Source organism: Grammomys surdaster, unplaced genomic scaffold (genome assembly GCF_004785775.1).
Source record: "Grammomys surdaster isolate TR1022 unplaced genomic scaffold, NIH_TR_1.0 211, whole genome shotgun sequence".
In the NCBI taxonomy this organism is placed as follows: Eukaryota; Metazoa; Chordata; class Mammalia; order Rodentia; family Muridae; genus Grammomys; species Grammomys surdaster.
In genome coordinates, this window is record NW_021604656.1 from 1,380,365 (window position 1) to 1,396,825 (window position 16,461).

A 16,461-nucleotide genomic window follows, 5' to 3' on the forward strand; every position below is an offset into this window, starting at 1 on the left:
ATATACATATACATATACATATACATATACATATACATATACATATATATATCAAATATACTATTTTGTGACTTTACTGAAGTCTAAATAAGTAGAAAGATGATAAGTAATTATTAGCTGAATTAGATGAGATATTTAGATAATAAGGGGTGAGCCTTTGTGAACGAATCAACGCTTTCAATGCTGTCTGTCTGTCTGTCTGTCTGTCTGTCTCTCTCACTCCTCTCTTTCCTGTTCTTCTGACAGGAAGAACACACTGATTATTTTCTCCAGAAGACGCAACAATGGTGTCCTCTTGGAACCTGATGTTGCACCTGCTGGTGCTTTGATGTTGGACTTTTCCATCTCTGGGAAATAACCGTCCACTCCTCAAAATCACCCCACCTCTAGCATGCTGTCAGTCTCACAACTGGGTAAAGAAAATGATATGAGTCATCTTTGAAGCTCTGCTTCCCAGCCTCATCCTCCCCATGCTGAGTGGCGCCTGGTATTGAAGGCCCCTTTCTTCATTCTCTTCAAGGTACTGGGGGATGTGGGGTGACAGCAGGGACCTAAGGCCCAGAGTGGTAAATCTCAGTCAGGACTGCAGCCACACCAGTCAGCAGCTTTCATTTCCTTGGGATTTTTTTTTTTAATGGAAATAATCAGAACAGTGAAGTAGATACATTTTTGAAGAATCAGAATGTGGATGTGGCTATCAAAATTAGCACTCATGAATTTGAGATAATTTGACAGATAAATGGATTCTAAGTCTCATCTCAGCTACGGTCATGGGGATCTTTGAATATTTTTGCATTTCTCAGTTGTTAATAACTGAATTTAAAATGGAGCTGCGAGGCCATGAAGATGCTTTACTAGATAAGGGTTCTTGTCACAAATCCTGATGACCTGAGAGTTACATCCCTAGAATCCCATGTTGGAAAGATTGAACTGAGTCCTGCAAGTTGTCCTCTGATCTCCACATAGATAACCTGGCACATGTGTACATGCACATAAACTCACATACACACAGGCACACGCTAACAGATTCGTGTAAAAATAAGAATTATCTTATGAAAATAAGGTTTTGTAAGCGACTTCTGTGTAATTATTAATGTTGGCATTGCCATCATATTATTGATTGTGCAATATTTATGATACTAAATATAATCATAACTTTGGGGCCATTGCCCCTGGATAGATATGCCTTGGTTGTTTGTTCTTATACACATTTTATTTCACATATAAACTATCTCACATAGTTTACACAACACTGGAAGGAAAGTGCTATGTCCTAGTGGAGGAATTCCTTCAGACTTGGGATTTGGTTGGAGACAGCTTTTCATGGGTGAAAATCGCAGAAGCTTTTGGCATGAGTGGAAAGAAATGGGGAGTTCTGTCCTAGATGCACCAATGTCCTGAACAACTGGCCTCAAATCCTTAGCCCTTCTTAAAGACCATTTGAAGACAGAGGGTAGTGGGCAGCTGTCTGAAGAGACACAGCTCTGGTGACTGGAAGGTACTCCCAGGCAGTTATGCCCTTCTACAGAGCATGCTGTGTCACAGACACAAAGGAAGACTTAGTGTCTTTTCACGATGTCAGAATCTACTGAGTCATAAGATTCCAAGGTATGTGGACATTTCAAAGGCAGGTTCTTGTCAGACATTCCCACTCTCCTTGGTAACCTCAGGCATGGGCTTGAGAGATCTGGCCTCACCACTCACAATAACAGGAGAGCTGGTCCTGCCCCAGCACCAAGGGAGGACTGGCTCTAATGGTGTTTGTGTGGGAGAGCTGGCTCTGCCGCCATCCCTTATCTGCCTGTGGTGACATGGGTGTGGGAGAGATGGCCTCACCTGTGGCAGGTGAGTGAGTAGGCCTGGAGGGCAAGAAAGCAGGAGAGCTGGCCCCACCCCTCACCTGTTGCAGTACTTAGGAGAATGCCCCCCCCCACCCCTCACATGTCACCTAAGCATCGAGAGCTAACCTGACCCTTTACCTGGAAGATCAGGAGAGCTGGCCCTGGTGGTATGGGCATGAGGTAGAGCTGGCTCTGAGTTGGCCTATCCCAACATCTACCCCATCTACGAGCTTCAGGAGCATGTGAAGGGGCAGGTCCCATAGATCCAAAGCTGCAGGATCTCCATGACACAGGGAAACAACAGGATGTGTGGGAAGAGTCCTGGTGAGGATCCAGTATTGATGGTGTAGCAGAAGCTAGAGGCCTCGAACCAGACCAATGACTCATTGCAATGAACATTTGCAAGTAAAGCTGTTGGGGCAGAAGGGTATACTGTGTGACACGCTGTGACACACCAGAGCTTCCACAATGAGAGGTTTTGTTTGTTTTGTTTTTATTTATTTATCTTTTAATTTTAGTTTTAATTTTTGTTTTCTTCTGTGGGGAAGGTTGTAAGTGTGGAGGGCGGATCTGAGGGGATGGGGGATGGATGGGATTAGGGTGCATGATGTGAAATTCAAAAGAATCAATGAAAAGTTGAGAGAGAGAAAGAGAGAGAGAGAGAGAGAGCGCAAATGAAACACAGAGAGATGGTAGGAGAGATAGAGAGGAGAAAGAGGAGGGAGTATGGTGGAAGGAGGGAGGGAAGGAAGGAGGGAGAGACAGGTGGGGGTCGTGTTTGGAAAGGTCTCAGTCATGTGGCTTTTCAGTTGCTGTCATAAAATACCATAATCAACACAACTTACAGAATGAAGAGTCTGTGCTCTCATTTCCAGCGGGATGGAAGTCTGTGACGGTGGAGAAGAGGCTGCTGGCTCACAACTTGAACCACAGAGATCAGAGAGAGTGAACCGGGTATGGCATGAGTCTTTCAATGATCAAAGCCTGTCTCCAATAATATACTTCCTTTAACAAAGTCACAACTCACTGGGGACTGAGTATTCAAATACAGAGACGAGGGGGGGGTGTGTTCTTAATCAGGCAACAACGTAAGCCTATCCTGATAAGATTTCAGTACACTACACCATGTTCCCTTCAATCTCAACCAACACTGATAACTTTACAGGGTGTCGGTCATTCAGCTCCTAGGGACCAGCACTGTCTATATGGTAATCGGCTTCTAGGAATCAGCCTGTGCTATATGGGTGGTGCTGGACCCGTGGTCTTATTTATGTATCCACCCACGAGTACATTGATCTCCCACTCTCATGATGTAGCCAAAACCTGCTCTTGAGATGGAATCTTTTAGGGCAAGAAAATAAAACAAAAAATCGTAACACTGTCTTATACACTATGGAGGAACGCAGAGCGGGGTACAGCTTCACTCTGACAGGCTGAAACCATCTCATGGGCTAAGGACATCGTGAAGCAAAGCAAAGAAGGGAAGGTACAAGAGCATCAGACTGGGCCTCTTCTTTAAGTCAAGAAGATGCAGGCGTGGAGAATATAGTGTCTCCAGAGACTGTCATTATTATCCTATTAATACATTAAGAAAATGCCCATGGGTACACAATTAGCGAGTGGAGCCACCATGTCTAAAGACGGGCTGTCTGGCTCCATCCTGTGCCCTGAGTTCCGAAATGCAAATGTAGTCCAAACTTCATTACAGCCCCAGCACAGTAGCAAATGCCTCCCCGTGCAATCGTCATAGAAGTCAAGCACACACTAATAACACTGCTCGGAACGGTTCTGTGTCCACCAGGCTGTAGTTTGTGTTTTAAGTTTGAGGTTTGGCTCCCTCTGAGGTGCGTGCTACAAGGTTTTAATGAAGAAAAGGTACTTTTTCTTTTTGTCCCAGGAATGCATTTTATGCTCAGAGAGGTGATCAAATGTTCGTACCACACTCTGTCACCCTCTCCTTCACTGATGTATTCATTTGTTTGTTGCTGGCCATCAACCTCCATAATTCACTTTATTTAGTATGGCTATCTTGCCACACAGCTATCTATGCATTCATCTGATGAGTGGCCTATCATACTTAAAGAACTCTCAAATAGATAGTTATATAAAGCCTAATGCGCAGGCGCGTGCGCACACACACACACACACACACACACACACACACACTGCCTGCAGACAAGCAGTTAAGAGGTAAAGTGACTGTCATCTGTACCTTCCGGATTCCCAGGAATGTTTTCCTAAAATTCTCCTTCCAAACATTCACGTATATATCTCAGGCTGTATATAACTATATAACTATCCATTTGAGAATTCTTTAAGTGTGGTAGGCTACCAATCAATTGAATGCATAGATAGCTGTGTGGCAAGATATTCATACTAAATGCAAAATGGTTCCTACATTAAAAAAATATTTCCTTTTAAAAATTTATGTATACGTGTGTGTCTGTGTAGGTGTCTGCTATGTGTACTTAGGTGCCCCTGGTGATCAGAGGAGGCTGTTTGATCTCCTGGGCATGGAGTTACAGAACTTGGGAGCCATTTACGTGTGACATGGACCATCTGGTGTTTGACCACTGCTGCTTGACAAAGTTCCAGATCTATCATGGATCACATGTTCATCTTTTATAACCCTCACTATGTGTTATGGGAGTCTCCCTACACCTTTTCTCTTTGGCAAATTTTGTATGGTGTTTGGTAGAGGATGTGTCTCTAAATAAAATTATTCTTTGAAAAAAAAACCCCATCTCTTCTACAGTGGAATCATATAGTGTGATAACTCTGCCTATTCCTACAAAGGAATGGCCTTTGTGCCCTCTTGTTTACACCAAGAACAGAGAAGGTAAAGATCTAGTAATGGAAAGATGGTTTCAGAAACTCTTAGGCACTTACATCTGGTCTCAAGGATGAAACTACACAGTAGAGAGAAACAATGGGCCCAGACCCAAAGTCTGAGGCCTTGGCAGTTGAGGGCAGGAGTTCAGTTAATAAATACAGAGTACTTGACTGAAGTATGTGACTTACAGGATGAATGGCAAATTCTCACATGCACCATGAAGAGCAGATTCTAAGAAGTTAGACTGGCTTGATCCCCATCTGCCATATACAGGAGCATACTTAGAAGGAATTTGGATAGTATGGCATATTGGGAAAATAGTAAGAGATCAGGACCTTCGCTTTGGGGAACGTATGAGGAGAATAGGCTCATATTGTAAGACCAAGACACAAAGGAACCCAATTAGGAAACAGTTCAACACTTACTATATACTACATGGTGCAAACATCGAGGAACGAAAATTGCCCTTACGGTTTTGTTTCTCAGGACTCAGTGTCTGGCACCTCCCAACCACAGCAGCTGAGAGTGCACAGGGGGAAAGGTACAGGGGCACCTGGCAGGGTTGCCAAACCTTGGAGAACAGGAGAACTATTCTTAGACGCTCTTAGATGCTTGTGGAACTTACTGCTTTTGTTTTTAAGAAAAAAACTGTAATAAAGTTGACTACCTCTTTCATCCTGGATGCTGAAAAAATAGGGCTCAGTTGGTTAAAAACAAACTGTGAAAAAGACCGTGTATTTCTTGGAATCTGCTATCAACATGACCAGTGATTAAGCTAGTATACAAATACAGAGGTATAAACGGTGTAGCCTTTTTTTTCAATAGACACAGAGGCTATCCTGACTTACCCTCAGCTTGTGTTTGTCTCTTTCCTTCACTGACCCCACACCTCCTCTTTAGGACCTGTGTCCCACTGGAGCTGGACTCATGTGGAAACTTGAAACCAAACTTTCGCCTTCTGAAGAGACACAAGGAACCACAAAGTCACATCTTGGCCTTCATTTCCACTTTTTAAAAGCACTCTCTAATCTGAAATGTTAGCTTTCAGGTAGGTAGAAGAAGAGGAGATACTGCGGGCCTGGAGCTCCGCCAATGTCTCTGAGTGATGTCTGTGCTTAGAAAGAACCATGGCACCTGGCCATGTTCAGATGGCATCCTTAGAAATACTCTACAAGCCATGCTGAAATGGTGCTGGAGGTGAAGAGGTTTGGACAGTGCTCAACGGACTGTCTAGGCTTTTGTATGTATGACAATGACTTGCACAGGCACACAGGGTAGAGCAGGGAGGGTTTATCAAGGTAGGCAAGAACATGGGTCAGGGCTGTAAGGAAAGCTTTGGAGGCTGAGGCCTCAAGTACGGCTTGTTTGGTTTCTTGGTTACTTATTTTTATTATTATTGCTATGATGAGACTTCATGACCAAGCAACGTATAGAGGAAGAGTTATTTGGGACTTACAGTTTTGGAGGGTGAGACTATGACTATCATGGCAGGGACCAGGGCAGCACGAGGGTACTCTGAGAGATAGGGAGTTTTTCCTTCAAAACTTGGAAAGTAGCAATGTTAGGAGACACACCTAAAATGGAAGAGCAAGAGAGAGAGCTGCCATGTATACAGAGAGGCTGAAGGAGAGAGAAGCCTCAGAGAAATCCCAGGGGCAGGATGGTTTGTAATGCTTTTAGGTTTTCAGAGGGTGAGAGAAAATTCCACAGATCAAGATTTAGATTGTCATAGCCTATGTGCCAAAAGGCAGGTAGCAGTTAGGACTTGCCTTACAGTAGTGAGGAAAAAGACTTCAAGGCCACAGCGTGACATGGTTTCTTAACTCTCTGTTAGAGGGGCTGGGCTGGGTGGAGGGGCAGAAAACCAGGGGGAGGAGGGTGATAACTTGATTTGTAGGAAAGGAGGAGGCTAGAGCCAGCAAATCTAAATGGAGCGTGGCATAAAGATACTCACTGTGAGTGACCCCTAATCTCAAAGTACTGAGAAAGACTGAAGAGTCCCAGACTGTTGTCACTGGGTTTCTAACTCAGGTCTGTGTCTTTGTGTCTGTCTGTCTCAGTCTATCTGTCTGTCTGTCTCAGTCTGTCTGTCTGTCTCTGTCTCTCTCTCTCTCTCTCTCTCTCTCTCTCTCTCTCTCTTTGTGCATGTGCGTATGTGTTTGCTGCATGAATGCATGCTTAAGTATTTAGAGTTTTCATGCCCATGCATGTCTGTGCAGAGGTGGAAGGTTGGCCTCAGATATTTTCTATTGCTTTCTACTTTATTAATTTAGGCAGAGAGTCTCACTGAATTTTGGGTTTATGGATCCATCTAGACAGGCTTGTTGCAGTAAATATTTAATCATCAATCAGAGGTTTCTACACTGCCTTAGATCATTCAGTTCCTAGATAAAATACACACAACCTTTATATTTATAATAAGCCTTTAAAGCCCTAGGGCTGGGCAGATATCGACTCCCTATGTTATTATGCCACTTCCCTGTCAATATCCCTGAGATATGACTTGCTATGTTCCCCCTGGTCCATTCTTCCTTGGACTGGCCAGTTCTCATGATCCCTTACCCTATGGTATCTTCTCCTCTCTCTACTCTCCTCTTTCTTCTTCCCTTCTGGTCCTCCTCAGACCCTAAGCCCAGGACCTCAATCTCTAGCTCCCTCTCTTCTGCCCAGCTACAAGTTGTAGGCTTCTTTATTCAACCAATAGTTTTAAATTAAGCAACAAGGTTTGCACAGCAAAAGCTAGTAAGTGTGAGAATTCACTCATGGGCCTAGACCTTCAGGTACAGAATTTAGCATTACAATGCATAGCAACAAACCAAACCTCAACATAGGTTGGTCAGTGTGCTCTTGGATCTACTTGTCTTTTCCACCGAGTGCTTAGTTTACAGGGGCACACCACCATGTCTGACTTCTTTATGTAAGTGCTGGCATTGAACTGAAGTTCCCAAGTTTGTGCAACAAGCCCTTTACTAGCTGTGGTGGTTTGAATGAGAATGGCTCCCATAGGCTTCTGTATCTGAAATCTTGCTCCTCATAAGTGGAACTATTTGGGAAGGATAAGGAGGCGTGGCCTTGTTGGAGGAAGTGTGTCATTGGAGTGTACTTTGAGCTTTAAAATGTCCATACCACTTCAAGTTAGCCAGTTTGCTGTCCTCTCCCCCTCCTCCTCTTCCTCCTCCTCCTCCTTCTCTTCTCTTCTCTTCTCTTCTCTTCTCTTCTCTTCTCTTCTCTTCTCTTCTCTTCTCTTCTCTTCTCTTCTCTTCTCTTTTCTCTCTCTCTGTCTCTCTCTCTGTCTGTCTGTCTCTCTCTCTCTCTCTCTCTCTCTCTGTCTCTCTCTGTCTCTCTGTCTCTCTCTCTCTCATTCTTGTAGATCAGGATGAAAGCTCTCAGCTTCTGCTCCACCACCATGTCTGCCTTCCTGCTGCCAGGTTCCCTCTCAGCATGAACTTCAGCAGGGCTGAGGGGTTGACGTGTAGGACACACCTTGCAAGAGACTATTCAGTCATACATAGTCCTGCCCTCATTTCAGCCTAACCCTCATGCCAGCACCTGTCACTTGATGTCCTAAGATGGACTTGAATGAGAGTCACTGGAATTCTTTCTTCCTCTTTCCACCATGGCCACCATGAGGAAACCTCTCTGTGTTGCTGCTTTTCAATCTTAATTTTTCTTTTAGGATTGGTGGCTGACCCTGGAGTGTTAGGGCTGACAGGGTCCCTAGTCTGTCCCTAAGGATTCTGGTCACAGGCAGAGCTGACAAACCACTGAAGGCAAGTGATAGTGGGTGGCTGGATCGCCTCCAGGCCACACAAAACAGCTCTGTTCCCTTGGCTGAAACGTACATGTTTCCTTTCCATGCTTTCAGTTTGCTGTGGTCTCTGTGGTGTGAAAAGTTCTGGAAACAAATACTTCCCAAGTGTTAAGGGACACACTGTTCTGCCATGTCTCCATGCTACCTGGGGGTGACCAGCCCTTCATCAGTATCAATACTAAGTAGGTTCCCAGTCACTTGCCTCTTGGTTACCATCGTGGGTGTCAACTTGATATCTCAGGACTGCAAAACCTGTGGTCCAGTATCCCATATTCAAACTCTGAAGTAACCCGAAAGCTAAATAATATCCATGCCACCAGCTCAGATCACCTGACGAGAAGGCGTAATTAATCCCTTCAGGAGAAAGGGAAGAGACCTCCAGGATTAAGGAAACAGAAGAAACTTCAAGTGGGTAAATTCTGGAGAAAAGGAAAGCATGGTCCTTTTCAAGCTCGGTACACCGAGGCTGCGGACAGCTCTGGGGACTGCAGAGAAGAGTCCAGCTGACCCAGGTTACAGACTGTCTCCCCGCTTTCAGAATTCATCCGGATCCTCCTCATGTCTGTCTCTGAGACACATGGTTGAGAAGAAATCAGCACTCCTGTGGATTTACAGCCCTTCTCTTTCCCTGGCAGCTGGGGAATAAACTCGGGAGCATACCCCGTTTCAGCCCCTCTGTGTGTGTAGACCAGGTCACGGGTGTGGGGCATCCCTGGCCTGCATACCTGTAAGAGCCAGAAACTCCTTTTGTCCTCAGGAATTGATGGCTCTTCCCTGCAGACACATGTACATGGCGACTGTCCCTTCTGACACAACTCCCTGTGGGGGCTTTGAAGATTCCCTGTTGGGAGCCGACTCTGAGCCGAAAGTGGCTATCATCTTTACAGCCACCTTGAGCCATGTACCCTGACAAGAGACTTGTTTTCAACAGCCTACAACAGCTGAGCACACTCTGATAATTATCTTGATCCTTTCAGTCAAGGCCTGGCAGTGGTAGCACACGCCTTTAATCCCAGCACTTGAGAGACACAGGAGAGATATAAAAGGAGCAGTCAGAGGCAGTCAGAGGCAGAGCAGACAGACTAGTCAGAGCAGACAGATTTCGTCTCCAGACAGACTCAGACTAGACAGATCGACTCAGAGCAGACAGACTCAGCGCATACAGACTAGACTAGACAGAGAGACTAGACCGAGACAGACTCAGACAGACTCAGGCAGACAGTCTAGACAGAGCAGACAGACTCAGACTCTGTCTTCAGCAGCAGACTCTGTCTCCAGCAGCAGACTCCGTCTCCAGCAGGCAGACTTCGTCTTGTCTCCATTCTTCGCATCCCTGTCCCTACTCTCTCTCTTGCTCCCTGACCCTCGGACCAGAGCAGCAGAACGGCTCCTTACAATTCCCCCTTCTCCCTTCTCCCACACAATGTCTTCTCTGTGATGATGCTCATTCTCCTAGTACAGTTTCTCTCCAGGTTCTCTAGGCAATGTTCCCCCTCTTCCCAAGGCCCCATTATGTTGCTTCTGGTATGCCTTCCCATTTCTCCTGAAATCTTGTTTAGGTTATGTGTGATACAGGTATATATTCATCTTCATCTTCATGCGGGAGGGCGAGCACATGTGTGTGAGCGTGGGCCTGGTATCTTTCTGGCTCTTCCTTTAGTTACTGAGGTGAGGCATGGTCTCTTGCTGAGCTTAGAACCTGCCCATTCAGCTGCTGGAGTTAGCCATCTTGTTTGGGGAGTCCCTGTCTCAGAAGCCCAGCATGGTGCATGGCCACACCTGCCCAGCATGTAGAGATCTGAACTCAGCACCTCACACTGTGACAAGTGCTTGACCCATTAAGCAAACTCCCCAGTCCCCTTCTAAATTTTATTTTTATTTATATATTTTCTCCGAAATCTTTATTTTTCCCATCTGTTTTTATCCTTTGAATCTTCCTCTCTCTCTCTTCCTCTGTCTCCTCCAGCTTTTCTTTACTTCCAAACAACCTGACTCCTACACCCTCACACAACATTCTCAGGACCAATAGAAGACAGCCCTAATTTTAAAATATGATCCCCATCTCTAAAACACAATCCTGGGTTTTAATTACAGTTTATATGCACATTCTGTAGCATTCTGTCCAGTTTTCTGGGTCATGATTCATGCACAGACACACTTGAGGAACTGCCCAAGTCCTGTTATACTAGGAGCCTCCCAAAGGAACATTCAGCACCCTGGGCTCCATGAAGGCCTTAGGAACGGTGTCTATGGTGAGCTGTCTCCTAGAGGAAGCATCAGTTAGATATGAGAGTCCCAGGCCCATTGTTCTGAGCCGACTTCCCATTCACAGCCATGTTGTACTGTTATTGCTACCGGAGGCTCCGAAACAGCTCTGCCTCCTTTTCTTTCTGAATCGTGCTGCACCCAGCCCAGAGGACCAGTTACTGGCACTTCCCACATCTTTGTACTTCCCCCACAAACAGAAGAGCCAGGCTGTGGGAAGCAAAAAGAACATCAGTGCCCAGCCAGTTGAGAAACACAAAGGAGAATCTCTCTCTCTCTCTACACACACACACACATACACACACACACACACACACACACTCATGCTTGCGTGCACGCCTCTAGCCTGCTATGTGGATGTTGCTAGTTTCTGCTTAGCTAACTAGGGAAATCTGTGGAAACTGTGTCTAAATTACCTCTCTTTGTAGAAACATTTTTACCTAAAAGGGACAGAGGAATCGAGGAATCTTGCATTTCTTTTTGTGTTTTAAAGATTTATCTAAAATCTTTTCATATTTTCACACAGTTGATAAGAACCTTACCAAGTGAACTGTCTCACCATCTCCCCACCCCTCATCACTTTTAACTAATTAGATCAGGAGAGATACAAAGCAAAATTTCTGCAACTTCCAAGTTGTTCCCAACCAGGTGTACCAAATTGGGGACTGCTTGGGCTTCCTCTCTCGCCAGGAAAGCCTATGCTGAACATTTAGCAGCTGAAGAGCCTTGGAATTTGGCATGTTGTCACCAAAAACACAACTCTCACCTCAAAGGGAATAAGCAATGGTTTATTTTGGACCCAAAATTGAATTAATATGTCCACAAAAAACACAAGTTCAGGTTACCCCCCTTTCAATATGGAAGTCGTCTTTAAAAGTCTTTAAGAAGTCTTTAAAGCAAAATAACAAAGACAGCCAGAAATCAAGGCAATTAAAAAATTCCCTGGTGGAGACATTAAGTAGTTGAGTTACAACAGACAGAGGAATCTCAGCCAAAGGCCTGGGATGCTATGAGATAGCATTCTTAGCCCTTCTGTTGGTGGAAAATAAGTTTTATTACACTAATCCCTTCTAAAGGTTTCTATCTGTTCATCAGGATGTTAGGTCTGAAACAGAGCTGAGTGAAGAAGAGTTTTTAGGGGCAAAGATAGCTGGAGAGAAATTGCGATTAGGCTGTAGGATCGGCAACATTCCAAACTCTCCACAGTCGGGTAAGTTTTTATCAGTGTACGACGAAAGACAGCTTCTTTCCAGGAATCCTCATTTGCAGGCAGCAGAGTGATGCTGTGGCCACAAAATGGTCCAGTAATTGCAGAACACAGTTTAGAAGGTTCTTACAAAGACACTCTCTGCAGGACTCAGTGATACCAAGCTATTTTCCAAGAGACGAAAATTTGCATCTACTCAGAAAGAGATGTATAGAAGTTTCTAGAGGCAGCACTTGCTTTGTGAAGGTTGGGAACATTAGAAATGGCTTTTGCTACTGCACAGACAGGAGCCTCCAGTTCTAGGGAGATAGTTCAGTCAATAGAAGCTCTGCTTTGCAAGTGTGATGAGGGCAGATTCTTGAGGTAAATTCCTGGGGTTCTCTGACCAATCAGCATAGCCTAGTGGCAAGTCAAAAGAAGTCTGAGTCAAAATACAAAGTAGACAAATAGCAGCTGAGGAGTGTCAACTGAAGTTGTCTTCAGGCTTTCACGTGTGTGTATGTGTGTGTGTGTGTGTATGTGTATATGTGTGTGTACACACACACATATACACATACAGAGAGAGAGAGAGAGAGAGAGAGAGAGAGAGAGAGAGAGAGAGAGAATAAGACAATTCTACTCAGAGTTAACAAGATAAGCTTGCAGACAGGCATAACTCCATAGGTGAATTTAGAGCTGACTGGGGAACGTTCTGTAGGATTTTATTTACCTAACATTGTACAAAAGACAAAACCACAGGATTATGAAACTGCTGTGGTGGGCATGGGCCAGTGCTGTAGAGACAGACATGAGGAAAGTCTATCTGTTCAAATGCATGTGTGTACAACAACACTGTGATGGTTTGTATTTGCTCAAGCAAGGGAGTGGCACTATTAGAAGGTGTGGCCTTGTTGGGGTAGGTGTGTCACCATGGGTGTGGGCTTTAAGACTCTCATCCTAGCTGCCTGGAGGTCAGTATTCTGCTAGCAGCCTTCAGATGAAGATGTAGAAGTCTCAGCTCCTCCTACACCATGCCTGCTTGGATGCTGCCATGATCCTGCATAATGATAATGGACTGAATGTCTGAACCTATAAGCCAGTCCCAATTAAATGTTGTCCTGATAAGAGTTGCCTTGGTCATGATGTCTGTTCTCAGCAGTAAAACCCTAACTAAGACAAACATTCTTCTTGTTTTTGAAAAAGCCAAGGTGAACTGTGTAAAGCACTCACTGAGAACTGTCTCTCTTGCCTATGTTGAAGATGCCGGCACTGCTGTGGTACCCAGATGGCATTGGCTGGCGTAGGAAGGAAGGATGGTGGGTGTCCGTTTCCTGCCAAACACTCACATGCTGCCTTGCAAGCGGGAGCTGAGGCAGGAGTGGGGAGAAAGGTAAGTGAGGAAGTCAGCCCGTCCTCTCGCTGCTTCTCCCCTCCATGTGGCGGGCACCTCTTCTCTTTTGCAGAACAAAAATGATATATTTTACACATCAGTTCTAACTATTTTTATGTGGCTGCCTGGAGCATCTTTTATAAAAAGAAAATCAGCTCTGATGTAGAAAATAAAGGTGCTAGGGTTTACACTTCGTGGAGAAATTAAAACACTAGAGATGTTTTAGTGTGCTTGAACCTTTCTCTATGATTCACTCTAGTCTGAGCATGTCAGCACATAGAGTGTTGTGTTTTGGGGGGATGTGGGGGTGGGGAGACTTGGGGTTGTTGTTGGTGTCTTTTTTTTTTTGTCTAAAATCACCACTAATATGCATACTTATACACACCAAAGTTATATTATTTAAACTTTTCCTTTAAGCAATATTCATGGTTGTGGAGAGTACCCAATGTACAAGCATCAAGACTGGGTGTGGTCGGTGTATCTGTGACCTCACCCAGGGCAGACAGAGACAGGAAGGTCCCCACAGCTTGCTGGCCAGCCATCCTGGTCAATCTGTAAGGACTGTGTTCAGTGACAGACTCCAAAGGTAATGTGAGAGTCACTGAGAAAGACACTGGATGCAGACATCTGTCCTCTCAGATAGATATCTATCAGCCAAATATCTATTAGATGATATAAATGTATCATACATATATCTATCAGATACATATCTATCAGATACATATTTATTGGATGATATGTGTCTGTCACATATATCATATACATATCTATCAGATGATATATATGAGATACATGTCTATTAGATGATATATATCTCTCATATATACATACATATATGTGTCAGATAGATGCCTATCAATATATATTTACCAGATGATATATCTATCAGATATCTACATCTCTCTCTATATATATGTGTGTATGTATATGTATATATAGAAAGAGAGAATTAGAGAGAAACTTCTAGACTGCAAGTAAGGCATCTAGCTAGGATCCCAGAACTTCTCACGAAGACTGAGGTTCTCATGTCCCTATCCCAGTGGTGGCTTTGATCGTTAGTGCCAATTGTCAACCTGCATCTTACACACTATTTATATAAATGATAACATCTTGTATGTGTAGATGTACATATCTCTGTGTGTGCATGCCTACCTACTTGTGGGTGCCCTCAGAGGTCAGAGGAGAGAATGAGTCACTACACGCAGAGCTGGCATTGCAAGCAGCTGTAATGTGCCACTTTCTCCTTCTCAGCCCTGGGATGACACACAGGTTGATGACCCCAGAGAGGCAGCGTATCATCTATGTCCTGTCTCAGTGTAACCTCCAGAGTCTTCCTTTGGTCTCAGAGTTCAGACGTGCAGATGACTGAGCTTTCTGGCTTCTTCTAGCATAGCCATGTGCTTCCCTCAGCCTCTTAGACTATATGTTTGTGTATTTCTAAATTTGGAGGGATTCTAGCTACAAGTTTTAGGATATTTTTCAGGTTGTCTCCCTAATCAAAGTTTCCACTAACAAAATGTTAATTTTTTGTTATTGTTGTCGGGTTTCTGTATTACTGTTACAAGTACCAGTATTTGCTACAACATGTTTATTTTCCCCCCTCTTTATTCTCTCTGTTCCCTAAATTTATGATTGACACTCACTGGTCTCCATGGCCAATGCTTCTCTCCTCTTCCCTCTCCAATTAAATTTTTCAATGAAGTTTTTACTGGTCACATTTTTTTCAATTCTAGGATTTTCGTTTCTGTCTTCTTGTTTTTTCAGCTTTGACTTCTTTCCTGATACTTTCTATGTATGACTTCTCTCATGAGAACTCTTAATTGGTTAATGAGAAATTCCATGATTTAGAACAAAATACCCTCCTCAGAAAGCCCAAGCATCTGAATCCTCTCGTGGTCATATGTGCCGACTGTTTTCTTACGTGGACTGGGATTGCCCTGGTTCTATGTGTCTCAATGACTGTTGTCACACACAGTCGAGCACTGTGAACTAATCACCTTACAGGAGGCAATCCCACTGAAGCACCAGAGACAACAATGGCCAGAGAGGTCTCCTCTACTAACAGCAGCCTACAGCACTGTGACCAGGGTGCCTCGAGGCACTCACAGGGAGATCTTGGCGCCGTTGAAGCTTCCAGCCACCTCCTCATAGCTCTCAGGCCCTAACTCTGGACCTCTCTTTATCTCCACCTTCCCTGTCTCAGGGAACTTCTTTTCTCTGGCTAGTTCAAACCCAGATAGAGACACGTGCCTGCATCATGTTTCATCAAGCCTCAGACTCTCTTCCTCTACCAAAGGTGCCACCGGTCATTCTTCGGCAGTCATCGGCAGCATGGAACAGTGGCCTGGACCAGCAGTCAATTCTTCAGTGACAGAGGAAGAGGACCAGAGGATGAAAAAACAAAGAAGAGAGCAGCGTTTGGGGTCAGGAAGTCGTATACAAGCTAATGGTATATGCAAGCAAGCTTATTAAGAAATGCAGCACCTTATATACAGTTTGCAAGGGAAAGGGGGGGCAGAGATGGCAGAAAGCCATGGGACACACAATAAGACAGAACCATACTGTACATAGGAGACACAGAATATCTCAAGAGCATCACAGACTGAGCATACAGTGGCCTTGGGACTGTCCATCATAGCCCTGTGGAGTAGAAAGAGTTGTGTTCTCAGGATGGTGTCTCAGCTTTCCAAGGCCCTGGCAACAGGCCATTACCCACTATGCCAAGCATATCCCTTGTTTTAAACAAGAAGTCTGTCCCAGCTCCATACATTGGGGCCTCCAGGAAAGCACTGGGTCAGCCTGGCTCCCAATAGAACATCTGACTTTCTTTTTAAAAAGCAGCATCTGGACTGGAGAAATGATGTCATTGGTAAAATGCTTGCATGTCTTGAAAGCACAACCCCAAAGTCCATAAAAAACAACAAACAAAAAACCTAGGCATAGTGACACACACTTAAAAGCCCCAAGTCTAGACAGAATGAGACAGGCAGATCCTTGAGGCTCACTGGCCAGCCAGCTTAGCCTAGCCCACACACCCATCAAGTCCCAAAGAAAAGGCAGAGAACACCAAATGAACAATACCCAAAGTTAAAAAGTTATCCTTTGGCCTCCGTGGGTGAGTTCACCCTCATGCAT